We start from the raw sequence: 23,654 nt of genomic DNA on the forward strand, positions 1-23,654 counted from the left end.
TACATACATAAAGATGTATTGTTCAAAATTTGGCTTTCATTTTAAATTACACTTTACTTAGCAATTTCCATAACCATCAGGAGCAGTCAACTTCGAGAAGGTAAATTATCTTCCATAATTTCAGGCCTTTTCATTTTGCAGGTGGAGGGCAGCTGGGATGAGGTTGGAAAGAAAACAACATTTAGACAAGAGTATTGGCTCTGTACTTTGGCGTCTGTGATGCTCCAGCTGTAACCTGATGTTTCAAAATGGAGGGCAGGCTGAAGCAACTTAATTTAAGAGACTGGGGGCATCAGCAATTGCTCCTCCAAAGTACCCAAGGAAATGGCTACCAAGAGGAACGCTAAACTCCAACACCTGACTTTTACAAATACAAGAAAAATAATTGGCCTCCCACTTCAGTTGATATAATCACCACGTATATATTCAACTTTCATATATATTGTGATTTTTTCTTTTGCTCAGCTTTATTTTTCTTTTTTTTTAATCAAAGTATTTTAGGAAAGTCCAATAGAGATATAAAATTCGGAAGAATATCATCTCCATATGTAGCTGCTTTGCAAAGATTAAAAAAGGAACAAGTAGAATGGCACGCATACAAAACTTCTGGTACAAATGCTTTGATTATATATGAGCAAAAGATGGGGGCTATTTTAAGTAACTGGTTTTTTTTTTTTGATATGACTGCTAGTAGTGGAGAAGACATCTGCTGACAGTTGAAGGTCATCTTTAACATTAGATTAGAAATAAATTTTCAGAGATGGTTTATCTCTACGAATGATCTCCTGCTTCTGGCCTTATGCTGTGTTATATCCCCCACACAGACAAATGCACAGAAGCATGCAACAAAACCTATTCTGTCTTGTTTTTCTTAAGCATTAAAGGAGATGTTGTTGCATTGGTTAGGTGACAGTCCTCTTAAAAACCCATGATTTTTTTTCTGATTTTTTTCTGACTTTCACAACCATAGAAATGTCTAAAAAAATCTGTATTGTGATTTGGTGTCATTTAACTTATTCATAAATGAGCTAGCATTGGGAATGAGTATATGGTGATTTCAAAAAATTATTTAGAATAATAAAGTCCTAAAGGAGCTTTAAACTTGTAGAATGGTAGCAAAAGGACAATTCCGTATTGTTAAAGCAGATAGAAAGAGCAGACTATTTATATGCTCAGGCTCCAATTACTTCATATCAGTGATGCACAAAAGGAGAGTACTTGTATTCCCAACATGGATTTCACAGCTTCAAGAGCAAGTTTGGTACAGTGGTGAAGGTGCCAGCTGAGGACCCAGGAGATTGGGAGTTGTAGTCATGCCTTAGGCATAAAAGCCATCTGGGTCACTTGGGGCCAATCACTCACTCTCAGTTCAAACTCACCTCACAGGGTTTCCTGTGAGGAAAATAGAAGGAGGAAAGAGTATTAGTTATGTTCACTACCTTGAGTTACTTATGTAATATGTAATAAAGGTGGGATAATAAGGAAGGAAGGAAGAGGAAGGAAGAGGAAGGAAGTGAAAGAAAGAAAGAAAGAAAGAAAGAAAGAAAGAAAGAAAGAAAGAAAGAAAGGAAGGAAGGAAGGAAGGAAGGAAGGAAGGAAGGAAGGAAGGAAGGAAGGAAGGAAGGAAGGAAGGAAGAAAGAAAGAAAGAAAGAAAGAAAGAAAGAAAGAAAGAAAGAAAGAAAGAAAGAAAGAAAGAAAGAAAGCTCCAAACAGGAAACACAACTGTACTCTCACTACAAACCTTCACTATACAAACTCTTAATGCTATTGTTAGAAATTGAGTGGGATAAGATGCATTGTGCATGGTAGGACATGCTAAAATACTGTTTCACATTTCTGTGGGTCTCTTGGGGTCCGTATCCAGTGTTTTGGTCCATCTCATGCACTCGAGGGGACAACAACTCTCTGTCTGAAGTACCACAGCACTTTCATTAAAAAACAAAGCTGGCCAATGGAAAGTTCATGTAAAAAGTATGCAGTATGTAGGGAATGTGGATACTTAGATGTTTGGGGCCACTCAGTGAAGCTGAGTGATAGAAAATTCAGGCAAGAAAAAACGGAAGAAAGCATTTCTTCCCACATACAGTGATCTGTTTGAATTACAATCAGATATTGGAGTAATAGGTCTCAAAAAGGGATTAACATCTTCATCAAGCCTAGATAAGGTTATTAACCATGATGAAACTATCATTACTTTTCAATACCGTTTACTAGAAAATGTGATCTGAAGAATGTTTTGATGTTTATGTCCTACTTGTGGACTTCTCAGAGACTTAAATTGAGCACTGAAGGTGTAAATTAGCATCATACAGCATCGATTTCTATTGATTCTTTCATGTAAAGACAGCCAGTTTAGAGAAGTAGACAAGGCACACCAGTCTAGAAACTGGAAGGTTGTGAATTCTAATCTTGTCTGAGGCACAGAAACAGTTGGGTGACTTTGGGCCAGTTACTCTCAGTCCTAGAAAGGAGGCCATGGCAAACCACTTCCCAAAATGTTGTCAAGACACCTGCAAGGACTTGTCCAAGCAAACATCAGGAGTCAGCACTGATTCAAAGACACACACACACACACACGCACACACACACACACACACCAAAAATCATGTTAAATTCCTTAATCCTCTCCCTCAAAAATACTCCTTGTGGATGGATGGATGGATCGATGGATCGATGGATCGATGGATCGATGGATGGATGGATGGATGGATGTGGGTGGGTGGGTGGGAAGGTGGACAGATGGATGGAAGGGCAGACAATTCTCTTAGAATTTTTTTCTGTGACAGACCATAAAAAGGCTAAAACATCTTAAAAGAGCAACCTCTTTGAGAAATTATTTTGCTACAATGGTTGCAAATGATTGTAAATCTAGCCAGTAACTTTTTATAAGAAATGTGTTAAGATAAGCATAGTAATTTTCAAACACATAATGTTGTTCTTGAATATTATTCCTGATTATCTGATATTTCTGTTACACTTAATTGGATTGTTTTTAAAAAAAAAAACCACCTTAAGCATGGCAGATGCAATGGTAAAACAGGAAATAGCTATTTCTAATCCAAAATAATTGGAAACCTGTCTAAGTTGGAAAATATTTGATCATCTGTGAATTCAATTAATGCTTTTCTTAGTAATGTTGTAGAACATTCCAAAGATTAGAAAAACAACTTAAAGCTCACACCATTAATGGCTACAGAGCATCTCAAAACATTTAGAATTCATTTTCATTTTTATTTAAACCTGTATAAAATGGGGTGATTTTAAGCAAGACATAATATAATACAGGTAGTTTCTCCTACTGAATTCTACTAACAACTGGTGCCTTCCATATATGCCAATATTTTTAAAGTTCAGAAATATAAAACTGGGAAGTATGTGCAAGGGTGCACTATTTGCAAAATGCATTCTTGTCAGCTCCGTGAAGCAGTAACCCATGAAATACAGTTGGTATCTCAGGGGCACAGTACTCTTTGCCTGCAAACATTTAAAATTGCACTTGTGTAACATAAACTATTTATAATGATCTCACCCTCGTATATAAACTTTATTCCACATCAGAGAGGGAAGATGGGGGAAGATGAGAGGCAGAAACAGTGAACAGCTGAATGGAGTACAGCATCATAAATTCATAACATTTACAGCTTTTTAACCACTAGTCATAAATTTGACTGATTTAATTTACAAGCCTTTGTGCTGGCATCAAGAATATCTATTTTAAAATACTTTCTTCATTCCAGGACAAGTTGGTGTCACCAAAGGCAGAGCTAGAGTTTAGGTGAAGAGAAGACATGCTGTGCCACATTCCACCTTGCTTACAAAAGAATGGCTGGGTGAAAGAAAACACATTTTACACACTCACTAAGGCTAAAAGGAAGAACAGCATGTAAGAGAACAGAGGATACACCTGGCCAAAATGACACACTTTCAAACCCCATTTAATTTAATATCAACTTTAAAAGATGATTAAGAACCGGAAGCAATTGGAATTATGCATGGTTGTCTTTGACCACATCTTGCTTCAAGCAATCCTCTTTCGTTCCCAACATCACTTTCCAGGAAGTAAAAAAAAAAAGAAGAAATCAGGAGGAGTTTGGCTCCTTCTGATTTTTTATTTTTGACTTTTCCCAGAAAACATGTATCATTAAAAGGCATAAGTTTATAGGCCCATACTTCCATACAAATAACCAGCCAACCTGAAGCAGATTTTCACAACCAACAATGAACAACAGGATAACGATACAATATGAGAATCAGGTCTTGCTATGTCTACTTTGCTCCCACATCTACACCAATATACCATTACAGGCCCTGATAACTTCACACACAAGATTGCGGTAGAGGAATCTTCATGTACTCTTCCTCTGATATATGCCACTATGAGCCACGATGGCGCAGTAATTAGAGTGCAGTACTGCAGGCTACTTCTGCTGCCAACTGACTGTAATTTGGCAGTTCAAATTTCACCAGGCTCAAAGTTGACTCAGCCTTCCATCCTTTCGAGGTGGATAAAATGAGGACCCAAATTGTTGTGGGCAATAGGCTGACTCGGTAAACCTGTTAGAGAGGGCTGTAAAGCACTGGGAAGTGGTATATAAGTCTAAGTGCTATTGCTATCTGCCATCAATGCCCTTTGGATTCTACATAGATTCTACATAGAAGAAACTGGCCAAACTTTTCACAAAATAATTAACGGAAGCATTAATTTACAAGTCCTCAAAGCAATTATAAAAGCACTTCACCCTCCCAGGATACTCTGTAGCAGACCTCAAAGTTGTCATGAAAAAAGAGGACTTTTAACAGTGCCATCAAGCAAGAAACATGTTAAACTCACATTCATCTTTGAAGGTTCCAGGCAGAAGTCTCAACAAAAATGTCGAGTTTTTTTTTAACACATTACAGTTGTTAATTGCTGAAGTAATTGTAATCTATCTCACATATAATCTGCATTTACATAACCCACCTGTCTTCTCTTCTTTCTCATCTCAGTTTATATCCTATATCAGTCTAATCACTCTATGTATTTGATAAAGTGAGCTGAAGCCAATGAAAACAGTTTTAATTCAATAAAATTATCCAAAAAAAGAAGTGCTACCGGACTCCTGTTTTTTTGCCATTATAGACTAACATAGTTCTCCTCCTACAGATACCTGGAAGTAAATCCATTAAAACTGATTGGAGTTATATCTTTATAAAATCATCTTAATTTAGTTACAATAATTTGACCAGCACTTGGGGTGGAAGGGTAGAATTGGGGAATGAAATAACAAATGTACTAGAGGAGTTCAAACCAAAGAGAAGACAGGTTTTACCCTTCCAAATGTAACCTGTGAAATTGTAAAATGGGCTAAATAGAGATTTGTATCATATTTCATGTACTTTCATGGGTTTAATGTGCTTTCATCCAAACTAATGAAATTTAAGCCTTCTCTCATTGGTTTCAACAGCAGTTTAAATTTACCCTTAAGCAAACTGCCTAAAGAAGTCCCTGGGGGTTTTTTTGGCAAGTTTTTTCAGAAGTGGTATGCCATTGCCTCCTTCCTAAGGCTGTGAGAAAGTGATCGGCCCAAGATTCGTGAGGTGGCTTCATGCCTAAGTGGAACTAGAACTCCCAATGCCCCAGTTTCTTGCCTGATGCTTTAACTACTACACCAAATTGACTCTCATGGTGCTATTGGCAAAGTCTTAAAAACAAATGGTATTCACAATCCATCATCCTGATTCTTAATGAATCACATCACAATTAAATACAAGTCCACTCAGAAGTAGTCTTTTTCAGTTGAAAGTGGCTTATTCTCGGGTAGGTCAGTATTGAAATATAATCCCAATATATTTCAATTGGAAAGAGAAACATGCATTTCTGTGCCTATAATATCCTCTGGTGTGGGGCATGAATTTACCTGCTTTGCTTTCTCTTTGGGTCTCCAGATCCCTGCACTTAGTCAGCTTACTACTTTATTATACTAATACAGTCATGAAGGATAAACTGACATCTCTGTGATTTTGGGATATGCACTATCTCAGTTCCAAAGTCTCCAACCAAGAAAAAAATAAATAAAGAGGCCTCACCTCTATCTCCTGCCATCAAAATAAAGCTCAAATTTAGAGTCCCTCTTAAATGATAAGCTGCAGTGCCCATTTACCTGACTCAGAATAATACTAGTAATAATAGTACCAGCAAAGGAGGGGAAAAAAACTCCAGAGAAGTTGCAGAGACAGGAAGTCTAGTCCTGCCAAGAATGTAATAAGGGTTAACAGAGAGGTAGTTTCTGTAAGCAACACCAGAATGTTTCCATCCTGCCTTCCTTACAGGATTAGGCCAGTAATTTCTTCTAACAACCAGTTCTCCGAACTGCTTAGAATGTTAACAACCAGTTCTAGCAAATAGGTGCGAACTGGTAGAATCCCACCCCTGGAGTTCATGGTTCTCTTTCCTGATAGCTTTAAAGACTAGGAGAACAGCAGTTGCAGAATCTTTCTGGAGAGCTCAACCTGCAAAATGAATGTGAATAATAGCCATGGAATAAGGAGGAAAGAAAACATTTTTAAGAAGACAGTGGACAACTATTTGTCTGAAATGGTATAGGGGATTTTGAGGGCTTGAGCACGAGTTTGGACTAGAAGACCTCCAAGCAGTGGTGGGATTCAAATAATTTAACAACCAGTTCTCCATCCTAATGATTTCTTCCAACAACCAGTTCACCAAACTGCTCAGGAAGTTAACAACCGGTTCTCCCAAACTGGTGCGAACTGGCTGAATCCCATTACTGCTTCCATGGTCTCTTCCAACTCTGTAATTCTGTTATTTGGAACATTCACATCTTTCAAATATCTTATGTATCAAAGGTTTAATTCTGGAAGTGGCAACAGGAGTGTTAGAAGGTAGTTCTGATTTGACGCGTGCCACAGTTAACACAAATATGGATCCTCAAAACCTGTGAATTGTCAAATATGACCTGCCATTTTTGTGTCAACAGCAATATACTAAACACTAGTTCACAATTTTAATTATACGCCATCAAATACCACATACCATTTCAGGCCAATTACAAACCCTCTCCTAATCACAGGACAGAACAAAAAAACAAAAATCAAATATGAGGCTCCTCATATTAAAACTTTATAGTAAATAATTAGCGCAGAAGAATTTTTTCCAAAGCTTTGGTCAGCTTCCATTCTGCTATGAATTACACAAAATCCCCATATTGTACAATAAGAAAGGCATGCACGGAAATTGGTTGAGGCCAACATATTTGTGAAGCAAAAAAAGGAGTGGAAACTTTAAGATGTTGTGTCTCATTGTTAAATTTGTATCTTTGAGCTTTTTTTTTTTTTTAACTACAAAGCAACAGGTAATTTCTTCTGAGGGGAAAAGTATGTTCTAAAAAGAATCAGAACTTTAAGCATTTTTATTTATTTATTTTAATTAGCCCTGAGCTTTGGCAAATAAAGCGCACTATTTATTTTCTTGGACATTGAGATAGAAATTTATTTTGAGTCTGGCAGAAGAAAAACCTTTGAAACACTCAAGAGAACTAGGCGCTTGCTTCAGAGTCTAGTGTCTACACCTGTCAAAAGCTTGATTTTCTTCTGTTGCACATGTTGGCATATTGGAATGCTAACAAATAAACAGCCTGCTTTGAGGGGGGGTTAACCCCCTCCTCCTTTTCAGATTTAAATTTCTGTCAAGGAGGGGGAGTACATTCAGATTTTATATTTTAGGCATTTCTTTAAGCAGACGGCAGACCCAAGGGTTTCTGAGACAGCGATAGAGAAAGTGAAAAACAAGCTTTTCTGAAAGGTTCTGTTGCTGCCTGTCTTATATGATGCAGAATGCAGACATTTCTCCTGAGTATTTTGTTTTATTCATTTATTTAGAAAATTTGTATTGACATCTACTCACACATAGTGACTCAAGGCTGAATACAAGGACATAAAAACACAACATAAAAGAAATAATAAAAATAAAAAAAGAAAACTAATAAAATAATAACCCACCCACCCACACTCACGCCAGCGACAACATACATTCATGCCAGCCATTTAATGGGCTCCATCCAATTCCCCAAGCCCACTGGCAGAACCACATCTTCAGGGCCTTCTGAAAAAGTGTTAGAGTGGGGACCAGTCTAATCTCCAGAGGGATGATGCTCCAGAGAGAGGGAGCCACCACAGAGAAGGCCCTTCTTCTGGATCTCGCTAGATATTTCTCCTTAGGGGAAAGGACACACAACATTCCTTGCCTTCCCACTCTAGTGGGTTGGGCAGATATGACCTTCAAGAGATGGTCCCTCGGACAACCTGGTCCCAAGCCATGAAGGATGGCTGACAAACAGCACTTTGAATTGCACCTGGAAACAAATCTGCAACCAATGCAGCTCCCACAGGAGAAGTGATACACGTACACATCAAGGTCTGCACAAAACCATGCGGGCCACTGCACTTTGCACCAATTGGAGCTTCCAGATGATTTTCAGGGGCCACCCATGTAGAGCGTGTTGCTATGCCATGAAATCCTTTTCTAATAAGCTACTAAGGGTATAATTGATAGGGAAGGAGTTGATCCACATTGTTTTTGGCTAGAAAGATCCAAGTTGGGCATTCAACATAACCAGTTAATGAAAAATCTACTATTAGGTAAAAGGATAATTCCAGGTGTGCCACTATTTGACCCGGTTGATCACAAAGGAAGGGAAAATTAATCCGTTCAATAAAATACATTGTGGAGATCTGGTCTTTCAGGGTGAAAGAAATCCGGTGCTCTACCACCCAACTTCCTCTTGTGTGATGGGAATTTTTTCTTCTTTCCCTCACTTGTAATCATTTCCCCATGACCATCAAAGGCTGCATGGACAGGTCTGGTAACCCCCTTGCCCTAGTTTTTCAGATATTTTGGGGGCAACCATGCCTTTCCTGTTGTGCCAATTTAGAGCTGGAACCTCAGAAGACCCAGGATGATTTTTTAGAAGCCCCCATACTCGCTTTACCCATATGGTTGAATTTCTCTGGCAATTAATTGCCAAAAATTGATACCACTATCTCCTACTATTTGGGGGCAGGGAACACTAACAATGACAATGTGAATCCCAGAATTATTTTCATTTTTGAAACAAAGGAAATTCCCACTCCCCAACATGGAAGTAGAGAAAAGATCCCTGTCCAACATTGATGTGGTATGGATGCTCTCGATTTATTGCATTTCTGTTCCCACTGTGAGTTTTACCTTCTCTGAAAAAGTAACGTGGACAGTGGTCAGATTCAAAAATTTTACTACCAGTTCTATGGGTGTGGCTTGGTGGACGTGGCAGGGGAAGGATACTATAAAATCTCCATTCTTTCCCACTCCTGGGGGAAGGATACTGCAAAATCCCCATTTCCTCCCCATCCCACTAACCTGCTTTCCAGCTCTGTTCTCCTGTGCAGGGCAACAAAAGGAGACCCAGCCAATCAGCTGGGACTCAGGAGGCAGAGAATAGATGGGGGCGGGGCCAGTCAGAGGTGGTATTTGCCAGTTCTTCGGACTACTCAAAATTTCCGCTACCGGTTCTCCAGAACTGGTCAGAACCTGCTGAATATCACGTCTAAATGTGGCCCTAACAGCACACGATTATCCAGAACTCATGTGGCAACAAAGTAGAGATTAATTTTATTTATTTATTTTGATTTGTCAATTTCTTACAAGATAATAGGTATAAGTATATACATAGTTATGAATACATGAAATGGGTACCTATAAGAAAAATAAAAGAAACAATAGGACAGGGACGGTAGGCATGTTGGTGCGCTTATGCACGCCCCCTACAGACCTCTTAAGAAAGGGGTGAGGTCAATAGTGGACAGTCTAAGGTTAAAGTTTTGGGGGTTTGGGGAAGAAACCACAGAGTCAGGTAGAGTATTCCAGACATTGACCACTCAGTTGCTGAAGTCGTATTTCCTGCAATCAAGTTTGGTGCGGTTAACCTTGAGTTTGTATCTATTGTGTACTCTTGCATTGTTATGGTTGAAGCTTAAGTATTCATTGACAGGTAGGACATTGCAATGTATGATTTTATATACCATACTTAGATCAGACCGAAGATGGCGTAATTCAAGGTTTTCAAGGTCTAGAATTTCAAGTCTGGTGGCATAAGGTATTCTACAACGAGTAGAGGAGTGGAGAACTCTTTTTGTGAAATATTTCTGGACTTTCTCAACTGTCCTAGTATCAGATACGTAATGTGGGTTCTAGACTGATGAGCTGTATTCGAATATTGGCCAAATTGAGTATCGCAGCAGCAGGCGTTAGTAGCTCAGAGCTTGCCATATTAGTTTATGATCAAATGCTGTTTCAAAAGCTTTTACTAAAAGCACACAATTATCCTCCAGACCAGAGGTCATTTCAGGGGCCACCAACTGGATTGTCATGCCACAAAACAGAGTGTTCCTTTTATTCTATATATATGATTGGACAAAAATGGATTTCTCTTTCATGTACGTGTACGCGTAGCCCTTCTTAGCCAAAAGAAGTACAGGAAGCCCTCGACTTACAACAGTTCATTTAGTGACCATTCCAACTTACAACAACACTGAAAAGCATGATTTGTGGCCATTACTCACACTTATGACCATTGCAGCATTCCCGTAGTCACATGATTTACATTCGGATATTTGACAACTGGTTCATATTTATGATGGTTGCAGTGTCCTGGGATCATGGGATCCCCTTTTGCAACCAGAATAACTTGGCCTTGGAAGTTGTGAGGGCACCTGTCAGAGCTCCAACAAATCCACCCTCATTCAAATCAAAAGTCTCTAGCCGCATCTCAGAGAAAATAAAATTGATTTATTAGAGGTTGCCATGTTGGCCCGTGGCTGGGTGCAGCCGATACTAAATTACATCATACATTTCCCCCTTGACCCTAGTCTTTCCCCCACCCCATGAATGTGACTTCTCCAATGGGACACATCCATCTCCAAGAGTCATCCATCATGCTCTCCTTCTTATGCTCCAACAACTTTGGGCTACCGGGGCATTTCAAGAATGCCTTGTTTTCCCACACTCTCTTTTTCTGGCAGCTAAAAAGACCAAAGGAGTATCTTTTTAGTTGACAGCGCTATCACTTGAGACTTTCAAGAAGAGATTGGACTCCCACCTGTTAGAAATTGTGTAGGGTCTCCTGCTTGGGCAGGTGGTTGGACTAGATGACCTACAAGGTCCCTTCCAACTCTGATTATCTGTTATCAGACCTTCTGATGAGCCAAGTCAATGGGAAAGCCAGATTCACTTCACAACCATGTTACTAACTTAAGAACCACAGTGATTCACTTAACAAATCTGGCAAGAAAAGTCATCAGATGGGCCAAAGTCACTTAACAAATGTCTCACTTAGAAACATAAATTTTGGGCTCAAGAGGGGGGTCATAAGTCAAGGGCTACCTATATTCCTTTAAGACAGACCAAATTTGAGGCGAAATGGCAAGATCCAGCAAAGGGGAATCCGCAGAAGTACAAACAGGGAATGAATTCACCAAATTTGTTTTGTCCAACCCTCTAAACCAGGGGTCTCTAACCTTGGCAACTTTAAGACTTGTGGCCTTCAACTCCCAGGATTCCTCAATTCTGGAAGTTGAAGTCCACAAGTCTTAAAGTTGCCAAGGTTGGAAGCCCCTGATCTAAACTGTATTCAAAAATGTATGCGTTTAAGAAACTCATCGTAAAATGCCTAATTTTAGCAACTTTGGATACCCTTCCTAGAACGCTACATCTCTACATTTTCTTTTGCTTACCCATATTTCATTTCCCACTTTCTTGGTGCAGTTAAAACAAATCTCTCATCAGCTGTGTCCTGAATGCCTACGCAAATCCCTATATAGAAAAGGCTTCAGAATATGAAAAGAGGAGTTTAACAAGACACACACCTTATTGTTTGTTCAACTGGCAGATCTAATTGAGCGACGGTATTCCAAGCCACGCTTGTGTTCAGATTGGAGAAGCATAATTTCTCTCTCATTTGTGGCTATATCGGAGAATTAACCCTCATTTAAAACACTCCCATTTGGAACGTTTCTCCCTGCCATGTTGCTTCTGTTACTCTCAAAAATTTCAAAAGTTAATTTAACGCCCAATTCTGTTCAAATCGACAGACCTGCATAGCTGAGCTGAGGCAAGTTAATTTGCAATCAAATAAAGATATGCACGCCACTGAAATATCTGAAAGTCTTCCCTTGTCAATTAAATGAGTATGGATTAAAATAACGAGGTTTTTGCATTGGGAGAAGCGTTCTCAGCTGAACTGCCTAACCTCCAGAAACAAAACGACAGTGTCCACGCCCTAAATTCTTTTTTTTTAAAGTTCTTTTATTTTTTACACAGACATTAATATTACATAAACATAACACATAAAACATAAAACTATCTTTCAGTTACATAAAGTGTGTCGATTGGTACAAAACTTTTGTGCATAATCTCTATAGTCTTTCCCTTATGGTTTGAATTAATGCTCATATTATCCATCAACTATATATATATATATATATATATATATATTATCATTGTTAATTATTTACTAGACTATTATTAACATTCCATCATTTTATGCGAGCTAATCACCATTTTAACTTAACTTACATTGTAACATTCATTTCATTGTCATTAATCAATTCAATAGTAATATATCCTTACATTATTTTATTTCTACAATTCTATTATACTTATGCTATAGAGCCTTACAGAGTCTTGTTTTTTTTTATCTAACCGTTGATAAAATGGGTCCCATATCTTATAAAATTGTTTATCTTCTTGCTCTTTAATATCGAATGTCAATTTACTCATTTCTGCGCACTCCATTATTTTCTTAATAACTTCGTCTTCCACAGGGAATTTTCTCATTTTTCCAGTTTTTAGCAAATACGATCCTTGCCTCAGTTAATACATTTTTACAATCAAGTATATCAATTCTCTACTGTATGTTTCAGGTGTAATGCCCAGTAAAAATATCTCTGGTTTTAAATCTATTTTTTTGTCATTTTTTTCCAACCATGTGTGGATTTTAGTCCAATATCTTTTAGCCTCAGCACATGTCCACCCCATATGATAATATGATCCAGATATCTAATGACACTACCAACATTTCTCCAATTTGTTCTTAAACATTCTTGCTATTCTTGCTGGGGGTAAATGCCACCTGTAAAACATCTTACACAAATTCTCCTTATATACTGTTGACATTGTCATTTTATAATTTTGAGACCACAGTTTTTGCCATTTCTCCAAATCTATCCCATGTCCAAAATTCTTCCCCCAAGCAATCATTGTTTCTTTAACTTGTTCTTCTTTTAGTTTAACCTCTAGCAAATATCCATATAATTTTTTAATCATCTTTTCATCAGTACCTGTCTCCACGCCCTAAATTCATAGCTCAGTTTTAAAGCCCAGGTTCATTTAAATTCATCACTTTCGTCTTTAGTCCCAATGTGTTCTGGAGCTCCAGAAGTCAACTGCTTGATCCTGCCTAGCAAGGCTTATTTTACCACAGAGGTAACAAACTCAAGGCCTGCGGGCCCGATGTGGCCTGTGGGGTGCTTAAATCTGATCCACGCGGCCGGCCTGGAAATAGCAAAGGAAATAGCAAAGAAATAGCCCACGGTGCCAATGGCAGCCAAAACGTTTTGGCTGACAGAATGCTGCAAGCAGGCCATCCAGCTGGTAAGTTAATCACTGCAGCTGATAGTAACCCGATTGTTAAATGAATCTGACTTTGCTCGTCAGAAGGTTCCCAAAAGTGATCACAAGACTCCGGGACACGGCAACCGTCATAAGTATGAGTCGGTTGCCAAGCATCTGAATTTTGATCATATGGTTATAGGGATGCTGCAAAGGTTGTAACTGTGAAAAGTGGTCATAAGTCAGTACCATTGTAACTTTGAACAGTCACTAAATGAACTGTTGTAAGTCGAGGACTACCTGTACAACACTATAAATTTTCTGGTGTCATGTCCAATTTGGAGCCATAGGCTACATTAGTGACATGATGATATCACCAGAAATGGAGGAGAGAAAACCAAGTTTCTCACCTCTCCCTTTTATTTTTTTTAAATGAAGAAGGATGTTAAAACCAAAATGGAGTTTCTAAGCATTTTGGAGACTTAACACATGTAGTTAAGAGCCGTGGTGCTACAGTGCTTGAAATGTAGTTTTGCACACTAACTCTGCCCACTGTCAAAAGTTGGATCTCGGCTAAACCTGGCTCCAGGTTGACTCAGGCATCCATCCTTCCAAAGTCAGTAAAATGAGGACCCAAATTGTTGGGAGCAATAGGCTGATATTATAAACTGCTCAGAGAGTGCTGTAAACCACTGTGGAGCAGTATATAAATATAAATGCTATTGCTAGTTTGCCTCATATTTTATAGGGGCAAATCATCCCAAATTACATGGCCAGGAATATTTTATCGAATTTTGGCATGGGTATCTCAAGAGGATATCATCAAAGAGGCTGTGAGACTGAACATCGCTTGTAGACTGTTTTGTTACAAGGCTATGTTCTCCATGACAAAATAAGTAGATCTTAAAATTAATTAGCAATTTTAAAAAATCAGAAGCCCAGGAGGTTTGCAGAGTGAATTCAGAAGACAATAGTGTTGTTTCATTTCTTGCATATATATCGTAGTTTAAAATATGTAAGGAATGTTAAACTATGTTGTGTCAGTTTTCACTGGAGCCAAAGCACATATTTATGAAGGCCCTTGAATGTTGGGATAATTTTAGATTATATGTATTCGCTCCATTGACAATAGCAAATTTTATTTCTTTCCCTGATTCCTTAACTGCAGTTTTTCCACATCCCTGCTCATGACTATTGTAATCCAGCTGATTAAAACATAGAAGAATAAAAGGCCTGTATTAACTGATATAATTTAATCTGAATGTTGCTGATTACCCAGATTTCAAGAGTTTAAAAAACAAACCATTTGTAGTTCTGAAATTGCATAGATGTGTATGATATTCTCACTTATGTCAGTTTTCCTGATTTTTTGCCTAATATTCTTTCTTCATTCATGTCCCTAATTAATTACAAATCTGTTATAAAGTATTTCAGATTGTCATCGGATATCAACAACCCTACATGAATATCTTTATCACAGTACCTCGGAATACTTTGTGGCTTTTAACTACATTTAAATCTTGCTGGAAGTAGTTTCTGAAAGAACTGCAGCTGCTAGTCCAAAAATTACCAGATAATAGGCTGTTTTTTTTTGTTTGTGCTGGAACATTCACCAGGTTTCTAGACCATAACTGCTACAGACATCCCTCTGTTCTGCTAATGAATATATCCCAGACAAAACTCATTTATATAGGCATTTATTAAAGCACCATCTTATTTGTTTTACAAAAATAAGATTTATATGTAGATGCGTGTGCTTCATTTAGATAATCCAGGATTATGGTTTGTATCTTTGAGCTTTTGAGTCTATGTTTTCCTTAGAGTGGAGCTCAGCTACTTTGTTGAGGATGGACAATCGGAAGTCGCTTAAAGCTGAAAAACAAGCATCTGAACTGCAAAACCTAGCAATTCTAGACAACCATGTTGAAACTGATGGATGCTTGGAGTTCATCAATGTCTAAAGCACCACAAGTACTGCCATGAGAGAGTTAATTATTAAAAAGCAGCCATGTGTACCTGTATGTGTGCAGGGGACTGATTGAAGCTTTTAATTAATGGATTTGGTGTTAGCATGCTTCCACCTTCTTAGTTTCTCCATTATTTAATTGCAAAGTCTTATGATACAGATAAGGAATAGTCAGTACAGGTAGTCCTCAACTTACGACAACAACCGAGTACTAACATTTCTGTTGTTAAGTGAGACATTTATTAAGACAGTTTTGCCCCATTTTACAACCTTTCTTGCCTCAGTTGTTAAGTGAATCAGTGCAGTTGAGAAGCTAGTGATCCGGTTGTTAAGTGAACCTGGCATCCACATTGACTTGGCTTGCCAGGAGATCACAAAAGGTGATCACATGACCCCCATAAATATTAAACAGGTGCCAAGCATCTGATCACCTGATCATGGGGATTCTGCAAAGGTCGTAACTGAAAAAACGGGCATAAGTCACTTTTTCAGTGCCATTGTAACACTAAGTGAACTGTTGCAAGTTGAGGACTACCTGTGTGTAGTGCTTCAGATGTTGCTGAACCCACAAATCACGACACTCCTTAGTAAGGGCTCTGCTTTCTAAAAATGGTCAGAATGATAGCTTAACAATATATGGAATGTCACTATTTGTCCATTCTCTCTATTGTCTAATGTAGGATTATCATCTTATGTTATTCCAGATGTAAATCCTTGGCAAATTAATAAACCTAGGAGTTGGTGTATCTTTGTGATTACAAGAATATTGTTTCTTATTTAAAAATGTATGCTGTGACTAATATATATATATATATATATATATATATATATATATATATATATATATATATATATATATATATAACTGAAACAGCTGTAAAAGTCTGACTCACAGATGAACACAATACAGAAGCCTGATGATGGCAGATGAGATTCTGCCGAAATGTTGCTACAACTTTAAAAGCACAACTATAATGACATGGGAAAATACCCGAACAAAGACGAATGCCATATATATATATATATAAGTTAAGAAAACTTTAAAAAACTATATAGATTTTCACGGGTACAGGTATGCAGGTCTTGGCAACACAGCAAACGACTCAGGAAATCACAGCACAAGACCAAGGATACCACAGTAATAAATCTCACAAGGTCATCACACAACCCATTACCCAAGCCGTTAAAACACTAGAGGCTAATGGAAAAAAGATCACTACAAAACAAACGACCCAGGAGATTACAGCACATGATCCAGGATATCTCCACAACAAAACCTACAAGGCCATCACACAGCCCATTATACCAACATCAACCTCATCAACCAATCAACAGGCAGTAGCGCAGCCAACCAGCCCAGCACACCAGCCCCCACCACCAGTATTTATAGAGAGACGGCAGCTCCAATCACACACTGCTTGCACTGGTACGAAGCCGAAAGCAGCAGCCTGAGGATGGCAAGTGGGGCCTCACCGAAACATCGGCAAGATACTCTCAATCTTACATGGGAAAAGACCCGAACATGCCAAAACCTGTGTGTGTGTGTGTGTGTGTGTGTGGGTGGGTGTGCAGGTCTTGGCATTTTTGGGTCTTTTCCCATGTAAGATTGAGAGTATTTTGGCGATATTTTGACGAGGTCCTACTCTTCGTGCTTGTGCGAGCAAAGCGTGATTAGAGCTGCTGTCTCTCTATAAATCCTGGTGGGGAGTTTGGCTGTGCTGTCATTTCTTGATTGGTTGATGGAGTTGATTTTTGCAGATTTTGCAGATTTTTTGTAAGAACATGTGTGGCTGAGGTATTGGCTGTGTGTCTATCAGCCTCCTGTGTTGTAATGACCTGGATAATGGGCTGTGTGATAACCTTCTGAGTTCTATTGTTTTGACATCATGGGTCTTGTGCTATAATCTCCTGGGTCGTTGGGTGTGTTGTAACATCCTGAGGTTTTGTGGTGTAGCCTCCTGAGTTCCGTGATGTGATATCCTGAGCTGGTGGCTGTGATGTGACGTTCCGGGTTTTGGTTTGGCTCCAAGTTTGAGGCCTGGCTATGTGTTCATGGCATGTGTCCGTTTACTTGGTTTGGGGGTCGGGAAGTGTGGCAGCTGGTGGATGCAGCCATGGTCTGGTTTCTGGACGGTGGTTGCCTTTCATCTATGGGATGGTTTGGGGTTTGAGTCTGGTGAGGGAGATTGGTGGTGGTATCATGTGTTGTTTTGGGTCCAGTGTTGGTTTTTGTGGCTGGGACTCATTTGTTGATAAGGCCTAGTTTCCAGATGTCTGGTAGGCAGGAGGTATCATCCATTTATTCATGTTATGGGGGTGTTTCTCTATTTCGATGGCTTCCCTGATTATTCTCTTGTTGAAGTGTTCAGTATTGGAGATTAATTTGGTTCCCTCAAAATTAATTTCATGTCCAGCACAAACAAAAAAAACAGCCTATTATCCGGTAATTTTTGGACTAGCAGCTGCAGTTCTTTCAGAAACTATACAATTACAGCACTACAAATAGTTTGTTTTTTAAACTCTTGAAATCTGGGTAATCAGCAACATTCAGATTAAATAATATCAGTTAATACAGGCCATCCTTGAATTATAGCCTCAGCTGAGCTCAAAATTTATGTTGCTAAGTGAAACATTTGTTAATTAAGGTACGTTGGTAACACAGTTAAATGAATCTGGCTTCCCCATTGACTTGGCATGGAGAAGGTCGCAAAAGGGAATCCCATGACCCAAGGACACTGCAGCAGCCATCATAAATCTGAGTTATATTTGGCATATTTGGCAATGCATCTGAATTTTGATCATGTGACCATGGGGCTGCTGCAACAGTGTGAAAAATTGTACCCTTTTTTTCAGTGCTGTTGTAACTTTGGCCACTAAATGAACCATTGTAAGCTGAGGACAACCTGTAACATCAATGTATGCTTCATTTATGTTGAATAAATAAATGGATGTTACAATTTTCAGGCATAATGCAAAGCCTAGTGTTTAAAAACTATGGAATTGGAGGAGGGGGAAAAATGCAAAACCAGAATTGTCCACACTCTCTCAATCTACTTACCTGATTTCCTCATGGGTTTCCATTCAATCAATTGCAGTTTTGCTGCAACAGATCTCCCAGTGTTGTAGGTACTTCTGTTTATGTAGAAAAAGAAATTAAACATCCTACACAGGTGCCTGACAATAAAAATCCCATGCCATTAATCATAAAATAGGTTGCACTGGTCTTTCTTTCTTATTTTATTCAGTTTGTTTCCTGATTTTCACTATAACTACAATAAGTACAAGTACAAGGTAGGATTAGAAAGCATAAAAATACGTTAAATATAGCTCTTAGTTCCTAAAAGATCCCCCGCACCATCTTAAAACAAATTACAATGTGTTAACTAAAAAATTCTAGCATATTAAAATCAGGGCAATTATGACAGCAACAAGAGACAAAGCAATATGGTCAACAATTAAAGCTCAAGATAAATAAGTTTTCATCTGACGTTAACATTGTATAGGTTTTGCACCTGCCAGAACTGGAACAGGAAGAGTTGGAAACTCTTTATCAAGGTTGTCCTTTCTCTGTTAGGACATCCCCAGGAAATGCAACATCAGAAAAGGAACATTCCAGAGGTGGTATTCAGCAGGTTCTGACCAGTTCTGGAGAACTGGTAGGCGAAATGTTGAGTTCAGAGAACCAACAAATACTACCTTTGACTGGCCCCGCCCCATCTATTCTCTGTCTCCCAAGTCCCAGCTAATTGACTGGGTCTTCTTTTGTTGCCCTGCACAGGGGAACGGAGCTGGAAAGCAGGTTAGTGGGTGGGGAGAGAATGGGGATTTTACAGTATCCTTCGCCCTGGAGTGGATAGGAATGGAGATTTTGCAGTATTCTTCCCCTGCCACACCCACCAAGCCATGCCACGCCCACCAGGCCAGGCCATGCCACACCCACCAAGCCACGCTCACAGAACCGGTAGTAAAATAATTTGTTCACCACTGGAACATTCCCAACATATTTTATCAACTCAGTGGGTCCAAAAGCTTGATGGAGTCCTCTGGTTCTTCAGATGAAGTTGAGATTTGGAAGGGTATGTTGTCTGCACTAGAAATGAAGGCGTCAAAGATCTCAACCCAGTTTGAGTTCCGAATAGCTTTCAAGGAAGGACTACCTCTCTCTTTCTCTTCCTCTTTCCAGAATTGAGACAGGGCTGGATATTGGACAGGTTTCCAGATTTGTAAGGTTCAGATGAGGTCTTGTGTTTTAGAATACTTCAGGTTCTTCAGTCTGAGTAAAAGTCTCTTGTCTGTGGACTCACTCAGATCTCCTCCAGCCCTACGTCACCCAGCACGACTTCTAGACTGGAACCTGACTTCATAGTTAGCTCTTGGGAATCCCTAGTCAAACAACTCTGCAGCCTCAAAACAAGGGCAGAAGCCATCTCTTATTTAGGAAGGGAATGTTCTGTTCTCTGCCTTCCTGACTTTGCATTCAAATCTTGATTCTTCAAGGTGATCCTTCATCTTGTCACTAAACCGAAGAACGCAACTCACTCTGAACTCTCCTAGAAGCTGTTCAAATGTTTCTTCTTTTCATAAGATTTTCTTACTAAACGTAGACCTGCTATTTTATTATCCCAAAGCCTTTGTCATCTTTTCACTGCTTGATAAGAGGAACATTTACTCACAGGGTCCATTCCATTACATGGGGGAGGGGGAGAAGCAAAAAAGATAAGTGGTGGGGGGAGAAAGTACCCTAAAAGACAGAAGATGAAGTTCGTGTTGAATGAATTCATAGCGGGCAGGTGGTTGGGTGGGTGGCATGGCAGATAAACACTGTGATGGAGCCAAGGTAATTATAATTATAATCTGGCCAGCAATGCTTTCAGCTGAGGGGTGTATAAACCTCCCTAAGTTAATTCTGAGAGAGTCCGGTCCCCACCTGCTCCTTGCCTCCACCTTTTTGTAAAGCAACATTACCCGCAATCAAACCACTACATCTGCTCTTGATACAATATAAACTGGGTCATTTTATAAAAGGTTGCAAACCCCAGAGATTAAAAACAAGATCACAGCAATTTATAGCGATCTGAATTTCTCTCCAACACTACATACATTTCTGGACTGCTTTCATTATTATTTTTTTCAGCGCTGCTATTCACAGAGGTCTAACGTGCCCAAGCTAACAGAAGTCAATGGCAGATGTGTCGGCAACTTTCCTTCAGCAATTTTACTAAATGGATGTAGCCCATAAAAACAGTGTTAATTAATGAACATTTTGAATGCACTTATATTTTGGGGATGCGGTTGCCAAAAACAAAAGTTTGTGGGGGGGGAGGAATATTAATCCAACTTTCCTGAAGATAATGAAAGCAAAGGCTGGTCTGCCCAATATATAATGAAATTCAGTTCACCGCTGGACCATCTGGGAGAATACATAGCCCAGTCACTCTGTAGCCAGCTCACTGGCTGTGCAACAAGCCAATAATATTGTGGCATTCTTAAAAGTTGTCTTCTCCAGTTAATCCTGTGCTTGGTGGACAGAACTTTACCTTCTTGCTGTGTCTGAAGGAATCTGTTCAGATGGGACAATGGGAGCCTGGTCACTTAAGCACTGTCCACCATCCACCCACTCCCAAAAGGATATGCGCCCATTAAGCAACAGACAGAAGGGCACAGATATGCATTAATGTCATATGATAGGTCTAGAAGGGAGGCCATGCTCTGTATCCCATTGGTTGGGGAGTTTTGATTGGCAGGATTGAGGAGGAGAGTCTTCTCAACTGCTGCCCCTGCCCTTACCCCCCAGGGGCAAGGCGAGTCCTCCTTCATCTGGTTTTCCAGAAGAGTGTTGACATCTGGCTTTGCCGATTAGCACGGGCATCAAAAGATGCAATGCAGCCCTGGAGATGGTTGGCGGCCTGATGAAACCCCCATTGTCTTGTTAACTTCCTTGCCATTGAACTTTAACCTAACTTATTTTTACTTGCAAGGGTTCACTGGTTTTTTTAAAAAAAACCTCTGTTTTTAAGCTATGCTTGTATTTAAGGTATTGATCTGGTTTTATTATGCTGTTGTAAATTGGCCAGAGCCACTAAAATAAGATGGGCAGTGTAGAAACATAGTAAATAAATAAATACACTTTGCATAGAGTTGTAGTAATAATTATAAAAATGACATAGAAATATACTACCTCCCACGATGGGGAGGACAGGGTCCAATGGAATTGTTTATGTACTTGGTCTGCTGGAGAAATGCCAAGAGTGTTTCAAAATATCTGTTTCAACACCCCATGCCTCCTTTTTATGGTTTTTGAGCCCTAAACTGGCTATAGCCTGAACAGCCTTGCTAAATAAATGCTTTTAAATGAAGAACTGCCCTCTAATTGCTCATTCAAAGTAAGATATTCTTTAATGGTGGGGCATCTATGTATCAAGAGTACTCACCTCTGGTTGAAGTACTCATTTCATAGAGGCTCCTCTGTTGGAGGCAAGAGAAAGTCATGGAAAAGAACATACTCAAAATGTGTTTGATTAAAGAAAAGAAAAACATGATTGCTTTTGTTTCTACTTGGAAGCCACTTCTGGACTTTGTGCTTGAGGTGAAAAAAAAATGAAATGTTGATGCTATTACATAAAAGTAAAAAGTTGGGGTTTGATGTATTCTTTCTCTCCCCCCCCCCTTTTCCTTACACTTTCCGCTCCCCTTCTCCCTCCCCTGTTTTTCCTACTATTTTCTTTAGTATTTTTGTATTTTATATTATAAACTAATAAAAATGAGGGGTTTTTGTTTTAAAAAAGGAAGCATTTCTCAGGTTTGCAGACTTTCCACAAAGTACTTTAAAATTAAAACTCTTCTCTTTATTTGTCACAGTGGATTCCTTGGGGGAAAAAAACCCAATTCAGGTCACCAACAGTGATTACTTTTGCAGCATTTGGCAAAAGCTATACAGGCTATTGAACCTTGGCAAAATAAATCTATCTATGCATTCATGCTACACTTTAACTATGGGCCATTTTTCATATCACCTTGTTATTAAACCATCATATAGCAAATGCCTTGGGACAACAAGAGGCAATTTATCACGAAGGAAGGAATCTCTTGCTTGTAATCACATTGTGGGTATCAGGTGGCAATGTGTGATAATTTGCTACCCTTTCGCCTTTTCTGTCAAAAAGACTGGGGAAATCTGGTTAGGATTTTTCTATATTCCTTCATCAGAGTTTGCACAGAATTATCTATAAATGCCTACCATTAATATCTTCTCTTGTTCTTATGCAGAATCACAAAAATAGTTGGCTGTCAGACTTATATTCACAGAACTCCACTGTTTATCTTCAAATAGTAGTAGCAGTACTAGGAGGAACTTGGAGCAGCTTTAGAAAATGTTAGATATATATTCAGGGAGGATAAGCATAATTAATTGTACTTACTTGTGATTACAGGAAAAAGGAGAGAGAACATGAGCAAGTAAGCAAGTCAGTCAGTCAGTAAGTACTGTATGTAGTTTATTGAATAAGCCTCCAAAGCATTTAAATTATACTATAGATAATAAAAATACATACACCTATGTTATGACACTGCTATTAAAAATCTAAAATTAATAAATTTAGAATGATAAAATTTAAAGTCTCAACAATAATCATATTAAAGTATTTTAATCTTTATAACATTAAAACTATTAGAAAGAATCTACTATGCCTTTATCCCCTTAGCCCTATTGTCTTACCTGAAAATATGACAACCTACTGTGAAAGAATATCTATCAGACAGGAAGGAAAAGGCCTTCTCCTGCATTTTCCCTAATATGTGGACTATATTTCCTTATTGGTAGGGTTTAATCCCATTCTCTCTCTAGCATTTAGAGTCAAAGACTTTAGCAAGGCTTTTATTTTATTCATTAAATGTATTTTTACTTTTCTTTTAACAACCCTGTCACCCCTTGCATTGGAGTGGAATTGGGGCAACTGAATGGAGCACAGCGTTTATTGACCAGATACCCTTTCTAATGCCTACATGCAGTTCACAGCAGATATTTTCTCTTTGCACCCGGAGAAAGAAAT

The 23,654-nt window shown here is 38.8% G+C and overlaps 1 long non-coding RNA gene across 1 annotated transcript; it reads right to left on the bottom strand.

The window, feature by feature from the left end:
* Window positions 1–124: 124 nt before the first annotated feature.
* On the bottom strand, window positions 125–22,161 carry LOC148127809 (uncharacterized). The gene is made up of 3 exons (XR_015741125.1): window positions 22,038–22,161; window positions 18,665–18,738; window positions 125–152 (listed from the first exon to the last, which is right to left on the bottom strand). It is a non-coding gene; the product is annotated as an uncharacterized LOC148127809 (long non-coding RNA).
* Window positions 22,162–23,654: the final 1,493 nt, after the last annotated feature.

The sequence above is a fragment of the Pseudonaja textilis genome, chromosome 1 (genome assembly GCF_049901715.1).
Source record: "Pseudonaja textilis isolate UNSWEBS1 chromosome 1, rPseTex1.2, whole genome shotgun sequence".
In the NCBI taxonomy this organism is placed as follows: Eukaryota; Metazoa; Chordata; class Lepidosauria; order Squamata; family Elapidae; genus Pseudonaja; species Pseudonaja textilis.